Source organism: Narcine bancroftii, chromosome 11 (assembly GCF_036971445.1).
Source record: "Narcine bancroftii isolate sNarBan1 chromosome 11, sNarBan1.hap1, whole genome shotgun sequence".
Classification (NCBI taxonomy): domain Eukaryota; kingdom Metazoa; phylum Chordata; class Chondrichthyes; order Torpediniformes; family Narcinidae; genus Narcine; species Narcine bancroftii.
Window position 1 is genome coordinate 11,052,831 of NC_091479.1, and position 9,672 is coordinate 11,062,502.

Below are 9,672 nucleotides of genomic sequence, written 5' to 3' on the forward strand. Positions count from 1 at the left end.
TCAAAAACAACAATTTTGTCAAAGTGGCATTTACTTTATTCCACATGGATTACAGGTATTTGTACACATGTCAAATATTAACCCTAGCATTTCAACAACTCAAATCAAAGTTCAAATCTATCTGCACAAAAATTATTTTTTTAAATTTTGCTCAAATAAGTCACCTGGGACACTTGACAAATAGAGAATACTACATGCCAGTAGAAATACAATGGGAACTTTTGGCCTACAAAGAACAGACACCGTACAATCCAGATTATTACACAAAAAGGTACATTACCCTTCTAAGATGTGCAAATTTAGCCTGAGCAATCCAGAGACTCAAACATATCCAGGTTCATAAAACAACAGACTAAAACAATGTGCTGGGTGCGCAATCTTTCAGATGACCATTTAGTTACACTTTCCCGTGTACTGTTTCACTGGAAAAGCCAGCATCTTTTCCGGTGCAACAGCTCAATGAAATTTGCTGATCACTTACCTTGATGCTTTGCACAGCTGTTGGGTTTCTCTATAGTGCAATTTAGCAGTAAAATGTTCTGGGATACTCACTTCATAAATGTATTTTTTTTAAAACTCAGGACATATAACCATTAACGGATGTTTACATGGAATATATAACAATGTAACTGCAAGAGCTGTCAAAAGATAATGCAATTATTTCATAATGTCTATGCACTACTGCATAAAAGATTCTTATTGTTATAAACAACTATATGCAAAATGAGGATCATTATTCCAACTTTACTATGGGCAAACTTTCTTGGATATTTATTGAATCTAGACCATGACAGTTCAAATAGTTAATAAAGCTTCCACGTTCAATCCATCGACATGATACAGGGCTGTCATTTCTACACCTTCTGCATTTACACATTCTCTAGTGAACTGATCTGAATTAGCAAGTGCAATTTTTTTTCTCCTCTGCCGTCTATTACTTTAACAATGTAGTTAGTTGTCACATTTCTGCATTGATTATCACATTGAATGAATTGCCCATATTTAACCCAGGCTTACATAGCTTTTATCTCTCATCTTCACAATTTCAACTCGATTCAAGGGGTATGCATGCCATCCATTTCTCCTTTTATGTCACACTTATACCAATCATTCTGTTGTCGCTTACAAATTATTCTTTCATGTATCGTTGGGCTCTACTGTTGGTCCACTCTCCCCATTTAATTCCTAAACAATTCTTTTAGTCTTTCATTTAAGTTCCAAGTTCAAATTTATTGTCACAGTACACACATGACATCCCATATAACCCTGACATTTTTTTTCCCCGTGGGCCAGACAGAATTGCTCCTTACTGATAACTAAACTGTACTGAAGAGAGAGCAGACAGCTGCAGGAGACACTAGGTTGTGAAAGTAGTAAGAGATTTTAATTTTCCACATATTGACTGGGCCACTCATACTGTAAAAGGGCTGCATGGCTTGGAATTTGTCAAATGTGTTCAGGAAAGTTTTCTAACTCAGTATATAGAGGTACCAACTAAGAGAGTGCAATACTGGATCTCTTATTAGGGAACAGGTGACAGAAGTATGTGTCGAGGAACATTTTGGCTCTAGTAATAATAATGCCATTAGTTTCAAATGAATTATGGAGAAGGATAGATCTGGGCCTCAGGTTGAGGTTCTAAATTGGAGAGGAGTTATTTTCAGCCATGGATGTGCAAGGTAAGTGGAGGCCCTTAAAAGATGACATTATGAGAGTCCTGAAATTGTATGTTCCTGTCAGGGTTTATCAGGCCTAGGGAGCCTTGGTTTTCACGGGATATTGAGGATCTGGTTTGAAGGAAAAGAGAGATGTATAGCGGGTATGGGCAACATGGAGCAAATGAGGACTTTGAGGAGTATAAAAAATGCAGGAAAGAAATCAGGAAGGCTAAAAGGCACAAGGTTGCTTTGGCAGATAATGTGAAGGAAAATCCTCAAGGTTTCTAGATATATTGAGAGCAAAAGGATAATAAGGCACATCCCTTGAAGATCGGAATGGTCAGCTTTGTACAGAGCCAAAGACATGGAGGAAATCTTAAATATTTTTTCCATCAGTATTCATGCAGGAAATGGGCACAGAGTCGTGGGAAGTAAGGAAAACAGTGAGGTAATATAACCTGTAAAGATTTAGGAGTAAGTGATTACTGTCTTAAAGCAAATAAGAGTAGATAAATCCCCAGGACCTGACAAGATATTCCCTTTGACCTTGAGAGAGGCTAGTGTAGAAATTGCAGGGGCTCTGACAGAAATATTTAAAATCTCCTTCGCCACAGGTGTGGTGCGAGGATTGAAGGGTAGCTCACATTGTTCCATTGTTTAAAAAAAGGCTCAAAAAAAAAAAATAAATGGCTGGACGAGAGAAGCTAGAGTAGTGGTGAATGATTGCTACTCAGACTGGAGGCCTGTGACTAGTGGGGTGCCTCAGGGATCGGTGCTGGGACCATTGTTGTTTGCCATCTATATCGATGATCTGGATAACGTGGTAAATGGGATTAGCTCGTTTGTAAATGACACTAAGATTGTAGGCATTGTGGACAGCGAAGAAGGCTTACAAAACTTGCAGAGGGAAATAGAACAGCTGGATAAATGACAGGTCAGTGAGCCTAGAGAAATGATGTTTCAGTGAATTCTCTTAGAGAGGGCCGAATTGCCTTTTTTCTGTGCTGTAGTTTTCTATGCTGTCTCGAGTCCACGCTGCTGAAGATCCAGCTGCGCTGGATGGGTCACGTCTCCAGAATGGAGGACCATCGCCTTCCCAAGATCGTGTTATAGGGCGAGCTCTCCACTGGCCACCGTGACAGAGGTGCACCAAAGAAAAGGTACAAGGACTGCCTAAAGAAATCTCTTGGTGCCTGCCCCATTGACCACCGCCAGTGGGCTGATGACGCCTCAAACCGTGCATCTTGGCGCCTCACAGTTCGGCGGGCAGCAACCTCCTTTGAAGAAGACCGCAGAGCCCACCTCACTGACAAAAGGCAAAGGAGGAAAAACCCAACCCCAACCCATCAATTTTCCCCTGCAACCGTGTCTGCCTGTCCCGCATCGGACTTGTCAGCCACAAACGAGCCTGCAGCTGACGTGGACTTTTTAACCCCCTCCATAAATCTTCGTCCGCGAAGCCAAGCCAAAGAGTTTTCTATGATGGTGGAGGGGTAGCAACTGTTTCTGAACCTGGTGGTACAAGACCTGAGGCATCTATACCTCTTTCCTGATGGCAGCAACGAGGAGTACATATCCTAGGAAGTGTGGATCCTTGATAATTGCTGCTATATTTTTGTTTGTCAATATCCCTTGCTACCTAAACTACTAAAATGTTAACTTCAGCCTAGATATTTTCAATTGGCCCAACATCCCAAAGGTTCAGCATGAAGAATTCCATAATGTTAGCCTTGACAAGTACTTCCCAATCATGTACTTAAAACAGAACTCTTACACAAAGCAGTGTTGAAAATCCCATTGCATCATTCTCTTGGTTTGTTTCCTGTTCCTCAACAACAATATAATTAAATATCAGATGCTTACTGATCCCACACTGTTGCACAGGCACTGGAATGGAGTGTACTCAAGTTGTTAAGTGAAATACATTAAATGTATACACTTGGGTACATCTGACGAAAGAGATGAAAATATATTAGACATTCTTAAGCACAGAATAAGATTCCCAGGCCACTGCCTCCTACCTGGATCAAAACATTTTGCACAGTGTGAAAATTGGCAGCCATTGTTAAATTATTTGAGGTGGAGGAATTGGGATCTACCTTTTGGTTAAAAATTAGCCCAGATCTTCAGCTAATCCTGTTTACAGATGCACTTTGTTGCAGGGCTCCTCCTGGATTTGTCAAGCATGAATCTGGTCCACAGATAATGTATCACCAAGTTGACCCATTGCCTTCTGTCAGTTCTAGGCTCTTTATGTGTGCATATTAAAAAATACCCGTAACTATTTTACTGCTAGGAGCATGAATACTATAATGGTCATATCACACCTCTGAGTGGAGTGTGCGCAAGAATGGATTAACGGAGTGTTACGCACGGCAGTGAGCATGGAGTAATTAAACTAAGTGAGTTGGATCTATTCTGTGGCTCCCAAGTGCTTTATTAATACCTCTACCTCCGACATACAAACAGGACACAACAGGGTGGCAGTGGTGAGTGAAATTGAAAGCTATGCCAAATAGGTAATTCTGAATCCCTAAAAACAATAGAAAACCGTTCGGAGAAGATAAAAATCATTACCTGATCACCAGCGGTGGCTGAGATCAAAGATCAAAAGCCATGCCACACAGCAGCGGCGGGCGGGAGCGGCGGGCGCCCGCTGCGGGCGGGACCGGCGGGCGCCCGCTGCGGGAGGGACCGGCGGGCGCCCGCTGCGGGCGGGACCGGCGGGCGCCCGCTGCGGGCGGGACCGGCGGGCACCCGCTCCGGGAGGGACCGGCGGGCACCCGCTCCGGGAGGGACCGGCGGGCACCCGCTCCAGGAGGGACCAGCAGGCTCCCGCTCCAGTAGGGACCAGCAGGCACCCGCTCCAGGAGGGACCAGCAGGCACCCGCTCCAGGAGGGACCAGCAGGCACCCGCTCCAGGAGGGACCAGCAGGCTCCCGCTCCAGTAGGGACCAGCAGGCACCCGCTCCAGGACGGACCGGCAGGCACCCGCTCCAGTAGGGACCAGCAGGCACTCACTCCAGGAGGGACCAGCAGGCACCCACTCCAGGAGGGACCAGCAGGCACCCGCTCCAGGAGGGACCAGCAGGCACTCACTCCAGGAGGGACCAGCGGGCACCCGCTCCAGTAGGGACCAGCGGGCACCCGCTCCAGGAGGGACCAGCAGGCACTCACAGCAGGTCAGGACACGGTACCTTCTTTACCCGCTCACCACAGCCGCCGCTCAGCAACGCCCTTCCGTCCGCGGACCATTGCCATCTCCCATTGGCCCGGCCTGCTGTCGATCAAGCCAGGTCACGCGGCGGGCTCGTGCGTCATTCCGCCGCGCGGCGGACCTGCCGTCCGTTATCGAGGGCGAGGGTTTTGAACGTGGCAATAACGAGGTGTGGGGGTCACGTGGGGCGGGCGCCTCACGTGGGCTGGACGGTTGGCAATGAGTTTATTGTCATAGCCATGAGTACAAGGGACAGATGCACTGAAATTCCTACTTAATGCAGTCAAGTTCAAGTGGATTGGATCAACTATTGGCTTGAACCAATAATATCATTTTATCTTGTCTCATGACAAGCTTTAAAATTCTTTGATAGTCATGGTAATAAAACAGAAAATGTGATTCTCCTTCATGCTGCAGTAAGGCAGACCAAGATGTGCCCTGAGCAGAAATCGCCCAGTGCCCCCGATGGTGGGAGAAAGAGAAGCAAAAGAGAGTCCGTTTAGAGTCGCGGAGCGTCCGTGGATTCGCCTTTTCTGCAGCCGCACGGACTTCAGTCCAAGCCTTTGGCAGCCCGAGCTCCAGATTTACACCTCCAACGCCGTCAAGGCGCCTCTCGCACCCTCCGCACTCTCTCGTTTCCACTTCCTGGTGCCCCTTCGACCAGTCTCCAGCGGTCCGCAGCCCGGTGTGAATCCCTTGACCACCGTCTCCCGCAGCCCGGTGCGAGTCCCTTGAGGACAGTCTCCAGCAGCCCGCAGCCTGCATGGGTTCCTCGCGTCAAGTATTCTTCAGCCTCAGAGCCCCTCGCTGTGGTAACCGTCCCTCTGCAGAGGTGGGTGGTCTCCCTGTTTTTTTTTGGTGCCCTGCCACCATTCCTCTGCTTCCTCAGAGTCTGCAACCCTCAAGGCCAATGCCAATCATAGGCGCTCATATCTTTTAAAGTAAACCTTTATTGGTACTTTTACCAGGCCATTTAACTTTAAATTTTAACTACAGTACAACATGGTAACAGACCATTTTGGCCCTTGACCCAGTGCTGCCCAATTACACCCAAATGACCTACAAGCCCAGTACATTTCAAATGGTGGGAGGAAACCTGAGCCCTCAGAGAAAAGCCACGCAGACACAGGGAGAACGTACAAAATTCTTACAGGCAGCGCAGGATTTGAACCCCAGTCCCAATCCCTGGCACTGTAAACAGTGTTGCGTTAAACGTTTAAGGCTTGTACAAAGCCAACAGCATTTGGACTGGGTGGTCGGACCCCGCGGGAGCATTGCGTGTCTGCTCCCCGCTCTCCACAAGTTCAAACCAGTAACAGAGCTGCAGCGACAGCAGCTCTGCTGGGCCACCATTTTTTATTGAGAAGTCGAAAAGAATCTCTGGGTTGTATGTGATGCGTGCTTACTCTTAACAACATATTTAAACTTGAACTTGAAAGCCAGTAATAATACATATAGTGCAAAAAATGTGATGTTACAATGGTGCAGACAGATCTTGATAGTGTCCTGGAGCCTCCACGTTGATGCATTCACAAAGAAGGGGCCGCTATACTTTGTGAGGTATTTGAGGGGATTTGGTATGTCACCGAAGATTCTCGAAAACTTCTACAAGTGGACCGTGGAGAGCATTCTGGCTGGTTGCATCGCTGCCTGGTATGGAGGCGCCAACTCTCAGGACAAGAAAAATCTCCGGAGGGTTGTTAACTCGGCCTGCGACATCACGGGCACCAGACTTCACTCCATCGAGGACACCTTCACGAGGCAGTGTCTTAAAAAAGCAGCCTCTATCCTCAAAGAACCCCACCACCCTCTTCACTCTGTTACCATTGGGAAAAAGGTACAGGAGCCTAAAGATGAACACTCAGCGGCACAAGGACAGCTTCTTCCACACTGCCATCAGATTCCTGAATAATCAATGAACCAAAGACACTGTCTTATTTTTCATGCACTATTTTTTTATATTAATTGTTGTAAGATGGTTCATAATATGAATGTTTGCATTATGATGTTGCTGCAAGACACCAAATTTTGACTGCTGTTACCTTGCTAAGGGAGCAAAGGGGTAAGAGAGAAAGAAAACCCAGAAGACAATGGTGCTTGCATTATTTTGTCTTCTAAAGGGAGCAAATAAATGCTGAAAAACAATTCTATGAGTCGTCTCTTCGTCTACGCCCTATGCAAACCTGTTACATTAGCAAAACTAAGGGATTGATTGTGGACCTCAGGAAAGGGAAACCAAGAGAACACAAACCAGTCCTCATCAAGGGGTCAGCGGTAGAGAGGGTAAGAAACTTCAAGTTCCCGAAGCCATCATCTCGATGCAATCATGAAGAACGTACCCAGCAGCTATATTTCGTGAGGAGTTTGAGGAGATTTAGTATGTCACCAAAGACTCTTGCAGATTTCTGCAGGTGTACCGTGGAGAAAATTCTGACTTGTTGCATCGCTGTTTGGTTATGGAGGTGCCAATGCACAAGACAGGCTGTGAACTCAGCTAGTGCCATCATGGGCACTAGTCTTCACTCCATTAAGGACATCTTAAGAGGTGACGTTCTCAAGAAAGCTGCTTCTACTATTAAGGACCCTCACTACCCAAACCCTTTTCTCACTGCTACCATCAGGAAGGAGGGACAGGAGCCTGAAGACACACACTCAATGGTACAAAAAACAGCTTCTTCCCCTCTGCCATCAGATTTCTGAACAGACAACGAATCTATGGACACTAATTCATTTTTTCTCTTTCTCGCACTAATTATTTAATTTTTAAGTATTTACGGAATTGTAATTTATTGCACTTTTGCACCTGAAATGCACAATACTGCTGCCACAAAACCACAAATTTAGTGATATGTTCATGAAAATAAACCTCACTCTGATTCTGAACTTGCGGCTTCCGTCCCTACTACCAGCTGAGTAGTGAGAAGAAATCGTTCACAAGACGATGGAGGTCCCTGTAGGATATTGGCTGCCTTCTGCAGCATACCTGTCGAGGATGAAACTCCTCAGACAAAAGTACTGATGTGTCTTCTCCATAGTTACATCAGTGTGCTGGCTCAGGAGAACTGGGTCTTCCATTCCAAATCATCCAAGTGGCTTCCCATTTACCACCATCAACAGCCCTCACCCACATCTCCTCCATTTCCTGCACCTACCCTGACCCCTTCTGCTCCCAGATGCACAGGACAGGATTCCCCTTATCATCACCTACCACCTCACCAACCTCCACATCCAACATATTATCCACCACAATTTACATCATGTACAACATGATTCCATCACCAGGCACATCTTCCCTTCTCCTCACCTGTCTGCCTTCTGCAGAGATTGTTTCCTCCATGATTCCCTCATCCACTCATCCCTTCTCATGAATCAGCCCCTTGGTACCTACCAGTAACGGCAGGAAGTCCACACCTCATCCCCCACCACCATTCAAGGCCCAAACGGTCCTTCCAAGGGAAGCAAGGATTATTTAGTGCATCTAGTACTCCCGTTGTGGCCTCCTCCACATCGGGGAAACTGGATGTAGAATGGGAGCACTTTCTGTTGACAGCAAATAACGGGATCTCACAGTGGCCAGTCTTTTAATTACACACCCCCACCTGTGCTGACGTCTGTCCATAGCCTCCTGCACTACCAAACCTAGGCCACCCATTAGGAGTAACACCTGATATTCCATCTGGGCACTCTCCATCAAGCTCTCAGGTTTCTTTTCGGTCACTCCCCTCTCCTTCTTTCTTCCCCTTCCCTCTGTCTCCTTTCATCCAGTTCTCCACTCCCTTCAGAGAGCTATCTCCCTCATATTTTCAGCCTTTTTCTTTTGTGTCCTCTCACCTCTTTGCAGGGTCAGCGCCAAAATGGAGGGGGGCATTCACGGATATTGCCCTCCCCCAAAAGCAAGGTGCGGTGCCCCCCATACGCTATTGGCCATCGCTCGCCGTCAGACCTGCCCCCACCCACATCACTACCAGCTTGATGCTCACTAGTGGCTCTCCACGTTATAAAAGCAGTGGTTTCAGCTGATATGTCAAGAGGGATAGAGGAGGTTAACATTAGTTCAGCAGGTAGGTACCAGCATGCCCCTCCTGGTGAGCGAGTATGCATGTTGGACTTTGCCTCCCCTCTCACCCCATTACCCGAATGCTGTCCCAATGATCTTTCTGGCGCTGACCCTGACTCTTCCCCCTGCCCCCACCATTTTATTCAGGTGCCTTGCTTTTTGCTTACACCTTGACAAAGGGCTCAAGCCCAAAACATTAGTTATGTACCTTTATCTTTGCAATGTGAAGAATGTGGTATGACTTGCTAAGTTTCTCCAGCATTTTTGTGTAAACCACAATCACAAGTGTCTGCAGATTTTCTTCTTTAATACCAAAATAAATGCATCCTTCTATGGTGCAAAATGAACTAAATGGAAGAGGGAATCAAATAAAAACACTGGACAATTTTTTTTCCAAAAAGTTTGGTTCCTGAAAAAAATTGGGGATTATGACAGACAACTTCAAGGTGAACGCAAATATAATTTCAGACTTGCTGTATTATGTAAGAAGCTGGAGAAACAAACTTTTATTGCATTTGGCACGTTTAATCGCATAATGACACTGACACGTTGCATTAGTTCAACTGACCTAAAAATGTTTCGGTGCTGATTTTCATTTGTACTCAGTGGCTGATGCCTCTCGTGTCAGTGCCCTACAATAGTCGGCCAGCACTGATGGACTGATACCACTTTTCCATGGTCGCAATGTCCTGGTGAAACCTTTCACCCATGTTCGTCACTGACTGCACCAGGATCAGCGG